The 12563-nt window shown below is 35.1% G+C and overlaps 1 long non-coding RNA gene across 1 annotated transcript in view; it reads left to right on the forward strand.

Moving 5' to 3' along the window:
* Positions 1 to 12159, forward strand: part of LOC118766568 — a 20872-nt gene extending 8713 nt beyond the window's left edge. The window contains exons 2-3 of the long non-coding RNA XR_005002509.1: positions 5664 to 5671; positions 12148 to 12159. This is a non-coding gene — a long non-coding RNA (uncharacterized LOC118766568). The remainder of the gene's footprint in view (positions 1 to 5663; positions 5672 to 12147) is intronic.
* Positions 12160 to 12563: the final 404 nt, after the last annotated feature.

Here is a 12563-nt window from a genome sequence, read left to right on the forward strand (position 1 = left end):
CACCGTAAATAGGTTATATGTATATATATCAGTGAAGACGAAGATACCCGTGGGGAATGTTAAAGCGAAGTCATGTAAACACTAAATTATGAGTGGAATCGCAGAGGCTTAATACCGAGATGTCGTCGTTTATCGCCTCGGCCATGTTTGTCTCCATTTCTAACACACGTTGCGTCATTTCCCTCTTCTTAGAACACACACACACACACACACACACACACACACACACACACACACACACACACTCTGTCTCTCTCCTTCTCTCTTTCTGTCTCTCATATATATATATATATATATATATATATTATATATATATATATATACGGTTGTGTGTAAATGTATGCATACAGGTATTTTATTTGCATTCATGTATTTATTATGTATTTATCTGTTGTGTCTCTTCTGCATACTCACCCTTCCCACCTCTCTCTCTCTTTCTCGCTCTCACTGTCGCTTGCCCCTTCTTCTATCTGTCATTTCTTCTGCGTATATTCTGTGTGTTTATGTGTGTGTGTGTGCGTGTGTGTAGATGTGTGAGAGTGTGTTTGCACTAGCGTGTTTTTATAACGTGTATAAAAGTGATATTTGCATATATTCATATGTATATCTGATATTCTGATAAACACACACACACACACATGTACATACATACATAATATATGTATATATATATATATATTCATACATATATATACATATATATACATACAGATACATACATACATACATACATACATACATACGTATATATACGCACATATATGTTACTATATATATATAGGGGTGTATATATATGTATACATATATAATTTGCGCCCATATGTATATTCATAAATACACACATACGTACACACAAACATACACACATCCATACTCGTACATACTCTAACATAGATACATATACGCATTTACACACACGCGTATGTTTATGAATATTGAGAGGTACATATATTTCTGTAAACGTATACATATATTTATGAATACAGATAGATAAATTTACAATGAATTCATGCAACATAAAATATAGTGGTGAATGTGCAACTATGGTTAACAGAATAAGTGAAACTTCACAGACTTTAAAATGACTATTATCTGAATGAAAAATCTTTAATGCTCGATTCTGATGATGTACTAAATTGTTGCCTTGGGACCTAGTTTCATATTTAACTCTCCCATGAAAGTCGTAGAGATTCATTTTATACAAGTAAGTACAGTTGACTTTGTTGTTATTCTTTACATTTACAAATATTGCTGGCAAGATTCAGTGTACCGAGCTTGTAGTTTGTAGGTAGTGTAGTGGATTATAAGGCAACAGGCAAGAAGTTCGTTTCCTACTAGCAGCACCAGCTGTAGGTCAGCAGTATGTTTCAGCTTTTACTTTTTCCAGTCATTGGATTGCGGTCATGCTGGTGAGGTGGGGGCCGCCACGAAGGGTTTTACTCGAAGGTATCGACCCCAGCCTCTTTTGTTTTTGTAAGTGTGGTGCTTATTTTATCCGTGTCTTTTGTCGAATCGCTATTTTATGGGGACGTAATCAAACCAATAGCGGTTGTCAAGCAGTGGTGCGGGATAACCACAAATAACACACATAAACACACACACACACACACAAGCGCGCGCGTACACACACACACACACACATAAATCCAATTTGAAGACTTTGGACGACTTAGGACTATAGTGGAAGACACTTGCTCAAGAACTATTTCGAGTAGTTGTATGTAACTTATGCACAAGGCCAGCAATTTTGCGGTAGAGTCCTAGTCCATACTGTGGACCCTGATACTTAGGTAATAATCTATTATATGGACCGCAAAAGAACGAAAGGCAAAGTTGACATTAGCAGGGTTTGAACTCAGAACGTAAAGAACTGGGAGAAAAAACATAAGACATTTATTCTGACGTCCTCACAATTGTACTAGCTCATCAAATATAAGACCAGATCAGGCTTGGTAAAATAGATCTATGTTCAAATATAAGACCAGGTCAGGCTTGGTTGAATAAATCTATGTTCAAATATAAGACCAGATCAGGCTTGGTTGAATAGGTCTATGATCAAAGACATTCCAGCCATAATCATTTAGCCTCTTTCTATATTTTCTGTGAGATTGTTCAGTGTGTTTGTCTATTATTTTAAGACTGTAGGATAGGATTTGTATTTTAAGGATGAGTACTTCTGCTAATAACGGCCCCAGCTACGAGTGCGTTTGAACTGGGCCTGTCGTATATGCCAAGTGTGATAAAAATCAAACTCTTGGTGGATAACGAGAACTTATAAGACATAAGTTAAATAAATAAAAAAATAAAACGTTCCCCGCTATTTGTGTTTGTCCCCCTTTCGAAACAGGGGGTAACGTCGGCGTAAATGAATATATTTTGGGGTGATTGGTTAAAAAAGTATCCCGACCCCTGGAATAGTCGCTCGATCTCCTACCAATGGTTGTTACTTTTCCCTCAAAATACATCTTAATATTTTAAATAAAAGCTATATTAAACAACTGACTAACCTAAGAGAATCTTGCTTCTTAAGAAACGAAGACAGACAACGAATTACAGACAATCGCTTCAACCAGTTTTCTGTCATAATATCGTCAATGAATAAATAAAATAAATAAATACATAAAAACATACATAAACAAACAGGAGACAGAAAGGAAAAACGTCGTCGAATCGATGTGATTGAACTATTATAAATACATACATAACTTTCTATAAACATGTAAATGTTATATTTTATCCTCCATCACAAATAGTCTTGACGAATGAGAAGAATCAATATAACCGACTCTAGTGGTTTAACCCCAGGTTAGTTCTCATCAAGCACACCTATGATCAAATGTGTTTCTATATCAGGAATGACATTGTCCATTGGTTGCTATCTTTTGCAAGTCGAGCGTCCCCGTAGAGGTTATCTGTACTAACACACGTCTTCTCTTTTCCCTTTTAGTAATGTGAAGCAAATGAGAGATAAATTTATTCCTAGTCTATTGCAGGATTGGGGTTATCCACAAAAGCAAGTTCTACATGAACCGGTGTTGTATTTGTACCGTTTCAGCTGCTGTCAATGTTGCTCATAAAGGTGAGTTGTTCTTACTTGGAAGGACCACTTTACATCAAAGTGAACACACTCACCTGTCTTGGGGATGGACATTTACTACACTGCCACCTAAGCCCACCTCCCAATGACTCTGTAATAAAAAAAAACTGGCTCTTCGTCGATTACAATGATGAGGATTCCGGTTGATCCGATCAACGGGACAGCTTGCACGTGAGATTAACGTGTAAGTGGTTGAGTACTCCACAGACTCACGTACATTCAACATAGTTCTCGTGGAGATTCAGCGTGACACAATGTGACAAACTGGCCCTTTGAAATATAGGTACTGCTCATTTTTGCCAGCTGAGTGCACCGGAGTAACGTGAAATAAAGTGTCTTGCTCAAGGACTCTTCGTGCCTTCGGGAATCGAACTCGCGGCTTTACGATTGTCAGCCGAATATACTAATTACTGAGCCAGGCGCCTTCGTTCTGTCATGAAGTACCCTGATCACGTCATCCTTTGTATCCTGGTTGTGATCATATTCCTCTTCTTCGTTTCTATCTCGCATTAGCGGTCTCTGTCATCATTCTCCTTCCATATTCTTCAGGAAATAATATTCTCTCCGAATTTGGCACATGACCAGGAATTTTAAGGCGGGGTGGGGAGTCAATTACAGGGGCCCCAATGCTCGTCTGATACTTATTTTATCGACTCTGAAAGGAAGAACTGCAAAGTCGATTTTTTCAAAGTAATAATACGAATAGTTTCTTTCCTTCGTTACAAGAGTTGAAGACGTTGGGAACATTAAGAATCAAAATACAAAAGAGAAAAAAAAAGGGGGGCAGAAACTGTTTTTGCCGAAGATTTGTGATGAGTGATGTATTAAAGGATTTGGTTCGATTTTCACAACGGACCCTCGTTCCGTCGTTCTAAATTCGACGTAAACCAACAAACAATTCATGGACACTGAATGGATCTACGCCGAATAGTTTATTGATTCCGTGCACAGCTCAGACAGGTAGAACCCTTTGGCACTTAAACCTGCCATATCCGGTCTAAATGTTCTACTTATTTTACGTTTAAGCTAGCCAGATCTGGTCTCTTACACTTACCTTACAATGTCATTCTAAAAATAAATAATCACATCTTTGAAATCTCAAAGTTACGAGATAATAAATACATAATTAATTCAAAACAATGCAAATAAAGAAGTATTAATTATCTCGGAGTAATCTGAATATTAATTGGTTAATTATTGATGGATGCACACAACCAAAAAACAGGGGTTTATTCCGAATAGGCGCGGTCTCCTTCTTCGTAGAAATTTCAGGTCAAAGACTTTTGGAAATTGTCTCTTATCCTTCAAATGAAAATCATTACATTTTCTTCGTCGATGTCCAGAGCTAATCGCTCACAGAACATTTTCGTTTACATTCTCCGCCAATCTTCGATAGAATATAAAAGTTGGCTTCCCATCGACCAAATTGTTCAGCTGGTAGACTGCAATGAGGGTCAGGCAATATTCCAGATGCCGAATACTCAATTTCAATCCACACATGATGTGGGTCTGCAACTCGATGAAAGAAAAGAGGTTCTGAAGGATTTCTGATACGAACGGCGCCTGCGCCTGTCTGACAGTCGTCGTCGTCATCATTCATAACCTTCTGTCTGTATATCGTCTACTACAGCCCTTGAAGTGACGATTGACAACAGGCAATCCTGTCCCTTCAATCTTCAGATATGAGCATATATTTCCTGAATAATATACGCTGTCGTTGGAAGGAACCCCTAAAACTATGTACCTAATAATTACTTCTGCCAAGTCTTTTGAGGAAAGTCACCTCTCAGACAATTTCTAAACAGCCTCCAGGCGATATTTACCTATATTTTTTTATCCAGTTGGGCTTGATGTCCAAACCCCACCGCATGAGTACTCCTTTTGGCGCTTCTGGCCCTTCTCTAGAATGGTACCGACTACTCTGATTTCCGTTGCGTCCAGTACCGTGACAGAAACGTAGTCAACATATGGAGACACAACCCTTTTTTCTTCAACTCGGCTACAATGTCTCCAGCGCCAGAACATACAGAAGACACGGAAAGACGGCTTTCTTGGCGGATCGAACGAACTGGTTCTGTGAAATGGTTCCGATAAAAGGCCATTTAATTTCACTAACTGAATAGATGCTAATTGGCAATTTTACAAACAGCAGGAAACAACATACACAACAACGGAGTTAGCAAAATCTTCCGTTATTTTTACCTGATACAAAATCACTTTGATTAAAAGAGAAGTTAATGTTACTAGACTTTCTAGCCTGACGATTTCATTGAAGATGAGCAAAGAGAAAAAAACCATAACTGTGTTGACCATAAAAATACGGAGGAGTTTTCAATATATCCTCAAAAGAGCAATTGACGGAAGTTCTGGCTGTTAAACGGAAAACATAGTTTTCCTCAACTAAGGAAGGGCAAATGATATTATATGTCTGACCTTCAAAAAACGACACGAGACTCACCGGCCATTTCGTTTCGTCTCATAGCTTGAGCATGCTAATAACGACGTCGTCATTATTGATGATGTTATTACAAACAGTGTCCCAGACTTTTATGCATATTAGTTTTAGGTATTTCTGTGGAATAATCATTTTCGTTTCAACTAGTTTTGCAGCCGTCTCCGTTTGTTGTTGCTGATGTTTTAGATGCCATTAACAAAAATACAACATATAAGATATAAGAATTTTTTGTTTTTTTTAAATACTGCAGCCGGTCACATATAGGATGTAGTTTATAGTTGTTTGGCAGCCATTTTAAAACAATGATGGTTTTATTCAACAGATTTTATTGAAAGGTAACGATGCAGAGGGGAAGCTTAGCGTCTCTGCAAGATTTCTTTTCTTATGGAGTTAGGGCTGTTTCAGTAATCGCCTTGTTTGTGCTTTACCAATATGGTTGTTTCGTAATTTATCACGGCGTAGTGGATGTAAGCTAATAGTATAAGGGTTGTATATAAATCGATGAGTTCCCAATAACCTCGGATACAGAACCCCATCAAATGCTTTGCATTAATCCTAAACTCGAGTTATGTTAAATTGTCTTCTTTTTCTTCTGCTGTCTCGTATCTTAGTCTGTTTTTTCTCCGCTGAAAATAACAGCCACCTTTTACCTTTCCGGTATCCTTCCTGCACCTAAGGTAATACGTGACCTTGTAATATGTTATTGCTTTCTAAGGGGACAAAGAATGATTTGGCAGAATTGCTAGAGCATAGGAGAAAAAGCATTTCAGGATTTGGTGTAGCTATTTACGAAGTGAAACCTCACCGAGGACAAGTCTGCTTTTCATCCTTTTGGGGTCGATGGAATAGAATAGCAGTCATAAACTGGGGTCTATATGATTGCCTATTGCTCTCCCACAAATAAGCAATGTACCTCTGCTGGAAACGATCATCATCGTCCTCCTCCTCTACGCCCTCCTACTATTCCTCCTCTTCCTCGTCGTCGTCGTCATCCTCCTCCTCGTTCTCCTCACCCTCGCCCTCCACCTCGGCCTCCTCCTCATCACTTATCCTACACCCCCACACACGTATATATATATATACATACACACCCAAATATATATATATATACATATATCTATATATACATACATACATATATATATGTATTTACATATATATATATATATACACATATGCAAATATGCATATGTATATGAGTAGTTATGTCTGTTTGTGTATGCATGAATATATTTACATACATATATATACGTGCATACATTATATATATATAATGTTACACATATAAACATATATTATGTATATATATAAATATGTGTATGTGTATGCAAGCACGTATGTATATATGTGTATATATGTATATATGCATATATCTATGCATATCTATGTGTATATAAATGTATGTATGTATGATAGAATTTATGTATATATCCTGCATTTTGTAGGAGATCTAAAGAATGAAAATGGATTATTTTAGAGATATTTAGTATTTGTGTAGATATTGGAGGCGGGAGTGGGGAGTGGGTGGCAGTGAAATCAGGTTATCTAGACACTGATATCCTGTTATGTGTGATCTTTCAGACATGAGAAATCTCCATAAACATCAATATGTTTTATTATTATTATTATTATTATTATTATTATATTATTATATTATTATTATTATTATTATCATCATCATCATCATCATCATCATCATCATCATCATCATCATCATTATTATTATTATTGTTATTATTATTATTATTATATTATTATTATTATTATTATTTATTGTTATTATTATTATTATCAGTAGCAGTCATCATCAGCACCACCATCATCATTACCCACTACGAACCACCACCACCACCACCATTGTTATTTTTACTATCATTCTTGTCATGATTATGGTTGTTCTTATCATTATTATTACTATAGTTCATTATTAATGTTGTGGTTGTTGTTGTTGTTATTATTATTATTATTATTATTATTATTATTATTATTATTATTATTGTCAGTATTAGTACTATTGCTATTGTTGTTGCTACTATTAGTATTATTTTTGCAGCTGTTATCATTATCATTATTATTATTATTATTATTATTATTATTATTATTTCTATCATCATTATTATTATCATTATCATTATCATTATTATTACTATTATTATTATTGTTGTTGTTGTTGTTGTTGTTGTTGCTGCTGTTGTTGTTGTTGTTATAAACCATTGCAGATCGAAGCATTTGACGTTGCTGCATCACGAGAAAAATAAAGAACAAAATAATGAAAAAGCAGCAAAGCAAAATAAAAAATAAAAATAAATAAAACGAAAATGCAGACATCGAATAAAAAACAAGAAAATAACAAACAAACAAAACAAAGAAAAAACAGAACAAGAATAATAAACACCGAGCCCCACCGTCCACCCTACCCACTCTTAAAATAAAAGTAAAAAGTAACACAAACAAAACAAAATAATACTGTGGCCAAAAACAAAAGCAAACCAGATGAATAATAGTGACCTGTGAGTGAAAGTTAGAGTCGTCATGTGAAATATAAAACCCCATAAAAAATAGATACAGCAGCGCCACCAGCGGCAAGATGGCGTTGGTAGGTGTCAATATGGAATATATTCAGTTTACTTTGAATAGAAAATTACAGAAGCTTATAAAAAAAATGAAGAAATACTCAACGGCACAACATGAACAACAACAAAAACAACCACAGCTGCTGCTGCTGCTAATATTTCTGCTACTATTGCTGCTACTACTAGTACTGCTGCTGTTACAAAAACTGCTACGGTTACAACAAGATGAAGAACATGAACAATATAGGAAAAGAATCAAGAGATTATTAATGACAAAACCAGACTATTGTGGATTTAAAAATGAAGCAGAGTAAAAAAAATATGGAGTTTAAAACGAAAGTGATGCCATCTTTTCTACGTATTTTCACCGTTTCATGTAGATATATATCGTAAAAATCTATGTATGTATGTATGTATGTATGTATGTATGTATGTATGTATGTATGTATGTATGTATGTATGTATGTATGTATGTGTGTATGTATGTATCTATCTATCTATATCTGTCGGTCAATCTGTGAGCCTATCCTTTTGTCGCAGTGTATATATATATACGTATACACACACACATATTACTCTTTTTACTCTTTTTACTTGTTTCAGTCATTTGACTGCGGCCATGCTGGAGCACCGCCTTTAGTCGAGCAAATCGACCCCGGGACTTATTCTTTGTAAGCCCAGTACTTATTCTATCGGTCTCTTTTGCCGAACCGCTAAGTTACGGGGACGTAAACACACCAGCATCGGTTGTCAAGCAATGCTAGGGGAACAAACACAGACACACAAACATATTCACACACACTTATATATATATATATATATATATATATATATATATATTATATATATATATATATACATATATACGACAGGCTTCTTTCAGTTCCGTCTACCAAATCCACTCACAAGGCATTGGTCGGCCCGGGGCTATAGCAGAAGACACGTGCCCAAGATGCCACGCAGTGGGACTGAACCCGGAACCATATGGTTGGTTAGCAAGCTACTTACCACACAGCCACTCCTGCTCCTATATATATAAATATATATATATATATATATATCAGTATATGCGAGTATATATGTGTGTATATGTATGTATGCGCATATATATATGCGTGTTTGCGTATGTGTATATGTACCTGCATACACTTTTAATGACTGTAATTTTGAAGTTTCATCGGGTGAATGTCCTATTCAAGTCGACAGTTTGAATATGCCATAAACCTTGCACAGCCACGAAGTCATTCTCGATAAATTTGTAAGAAATAGCAAACTTTATATCGCTATTGACGTCTTCAGTCTCTTAACGTTTGCTCTTTTTATGTCTCTGAAATAGCGTCGTTCTTGAAATATTCGCACGTACGTACGTGAGCGCACGCACACATAAATGCGTATGTGTGCTGTGGTCATATGGTGTGTCTGTGTGGCTAGATATGTAAGATGTATACGAATATATATATATATATATATATATATATATATATACACATACATACATGTTTATTGACAGGCTTGTTTGTACTGATATATTTATACATAATATAACTATATATACACTAGCATTAAAGACCCGTCGTTGCCGGGTCATAGTGCTAGTGCATGTATATATGTGTATATATATGTGTAATTATTACATGTACATCTATATATATACATCTACACATAAAATGCAAAATACAAAGTTATATCTTGATATCGCTGGTGATAACAATACTCAAAATATATAACAGACTGGAATTGTTAGCCCATCCCTTGTAATTTCGATCAATTGTATCTTGTCCTCCCTCTTGTATAGAAGTGTGGCTACAATCCAGCCTATCTCTACTTCTGGAGGGACATTTTAAATTTTTTCCGGGACATCCTACGTCCCAGATATAAAGGTAAAAATAAAATATTTCCACTTTGCAAGTTCGAGTCGAGTACTCCCTTGACTCGAACCTTGCTTCTATTGTGGCGAATTTACCGCCTCTGATTAGATACCTTTCATAGTCGCACCAAGACACTTTTCGAAGGTGCTTTCCTCCATGTGTTCAAATCTTTTTTCTCTACATTGTATACTTTATAGACAATAGTCTTTTCTTTAATTTAACTTTTTATTATCCATCTGGACTATTCCATTTCTGCACGCTAATTTTATTTTTAATTTATTCCCATTAATATGAAACCACTTATTCAGGTTCAAATCATTGATGTAATTTTATACCAATTACTATTTTTACTTTTGTTATGTTACGATTATATTATACTTTAGTTTGATTTTAATTATTACTTACTACATATAATTCAATTGTTATTATTATTTTTATTGTTAAAATAGAGAAACGTTTTTGTTTCACTTTTAACACGTAATACTGAAATAGTGGAGAAGATATGATATTGCTATGGGCTCGCTCTAGGCAAGAAGTTGAACATTTCTTTTGCCCATGAAACTACACGGATCCTAAATAAGGCATGTGTAAAATTTGAATGGAATTGGTTGTGTAGTTCTCAAGTATTAGGGAATCGTATTGGAGAAGATATGATATTGCTGTGGGCTCGCCCTAGGCAAAAAGTTCAAAAGTTTTTTTTATCGATGACACTCCCCGGACCCTAAGTAAGGCATGTGTAAAATTCGAATGAAATTGGTTGTGTAGTTCTCAAGTTTTAGGGAAACACACAGACAGACAGACAACATTCTCAGTTTTATATATATAAAGATATATATATATATAATATATATATATATATATATATATATACATATACATGCGTGTGTATGTATATATGTATTTACGTATATATATATATGTATATATATATATATATATATATATATATATATAGATGGGTGTATGTGTGTGCGTATGTATATAAATATAACTAATGTAGGTGTTTATATCCACCTCGAGAGGGGTATCAACGTCTCATGTGGCATATTGATAATTGCTGAGATTTATTTCCGCATGTAACCAATGGCAGCCTTTTTATTCCCCAATAAAGTATACATGCATACATACATGCACACATACATACATACATACATACATACATACATACATGCACACATACATACATACATACATACATACATACATGCACACATACATACATACATACATACATACATACATACATGCACACATACATACATACATACATACATACATACATACATACATACATACATGCACACATACATACATACATACATACATACATACATACATACATACATGCACACATACATACATACATACATACATACATACATACATACATACATACATACATGCACACATACATACATACATACATACATACATACATATACATATACACACACACACACACACACACACACACACACACACATATATATATATATGTGTGTGTGTCTGTGTGTATATATGTATAGAAGTTTAGAAGGGAAGATGAAGAGAGAGAAGTGGTCATGAAGTCATTTCTCCTATCTGCATATATATATATATATATATATTCGACACGTGGTGTCCTCAATGGCTGATTATTCCTTTCCTTATTCTTGAAGGTTGGTAGAAACATTTTAACAAGTTATTAGGCGTAAACCATTCCACTTTCCTTCTTTCTTTGCTCTTCTTTTACTCCAATCTCCAAGTAATGATTAAACCACCAAATGTGTCGCTGAGCATCACTTCAGTTCGTCTGACGCTTGAAACACAACGATGCTACAATAAAATACTTTACAAACGAAGTCTATTGAAAGAAAAATTGATACCATTCTCTGCCCTTTTCCTTCCCCGAATAAACTTCATTGTAGAAGTACAACTGACCTCAATAGGGATTCAAAGTGTGGCATTCTGATTGGCCAGCTAGTTATCATTCTGTTATATCTTCTGTTTACTAATGTGTATTTCTACACAGCAAGACTAAAAAGTATAATTTCTTCAACAATTCATCAATGTAAAAGAAAAAGAAGAAAAAGCTGCGTTGTGTTATCTCGCTTTCCCTCAGATGCTTTCCGACAGCAAAATTGTATATTCAAATTTCGACATTCATTTTTCTAGTTTCTTTGATCGCTTGCATTATACTAAATTGAACGATCTTAATAGAACTTGTCAAACAATCAAACCACTTTTTTTCCTGCAAAAAATAATAAACAAAATAAAACAGAAACAAAATGTACTTCTGGTGAAGAAAGAATATAAGAAATTATAGCCAACTGATATAGAAGACAGCTTGACTGTCATTTGTAATAACTGCAATTCTAATAACTACAACAGGGACTGTCTATATGGTCCAGCGACCATATGGCTAGACATAGCAGCCTAATCTCCTTCAAATTATGGTTTGCTAGCTTTAAATGGACAGACCAATACACTGGATAACCCGTTACTAGAGGCACACTGTGCAGAAAGACGGGCTGGTTGGACCACTTTCCCTCTTCGGCCAACTCAGTCAGAGTTGCAATGAGCATATGTTC

The sequence above is a fragment of the Octopus sinensis genome, linkage group LG16 (genome assembly GCF_006345805.1).
Source record: "Octopus sinensis linkage group LG16, ASM634580v1, whole genome shotgun sequence".
Lineage (NCBI taxonomy): Eukaryota > Metazoa > Mollusca > Cephalopoda > Octopoda > Octopodidae > Octopus > Octopus sinensis.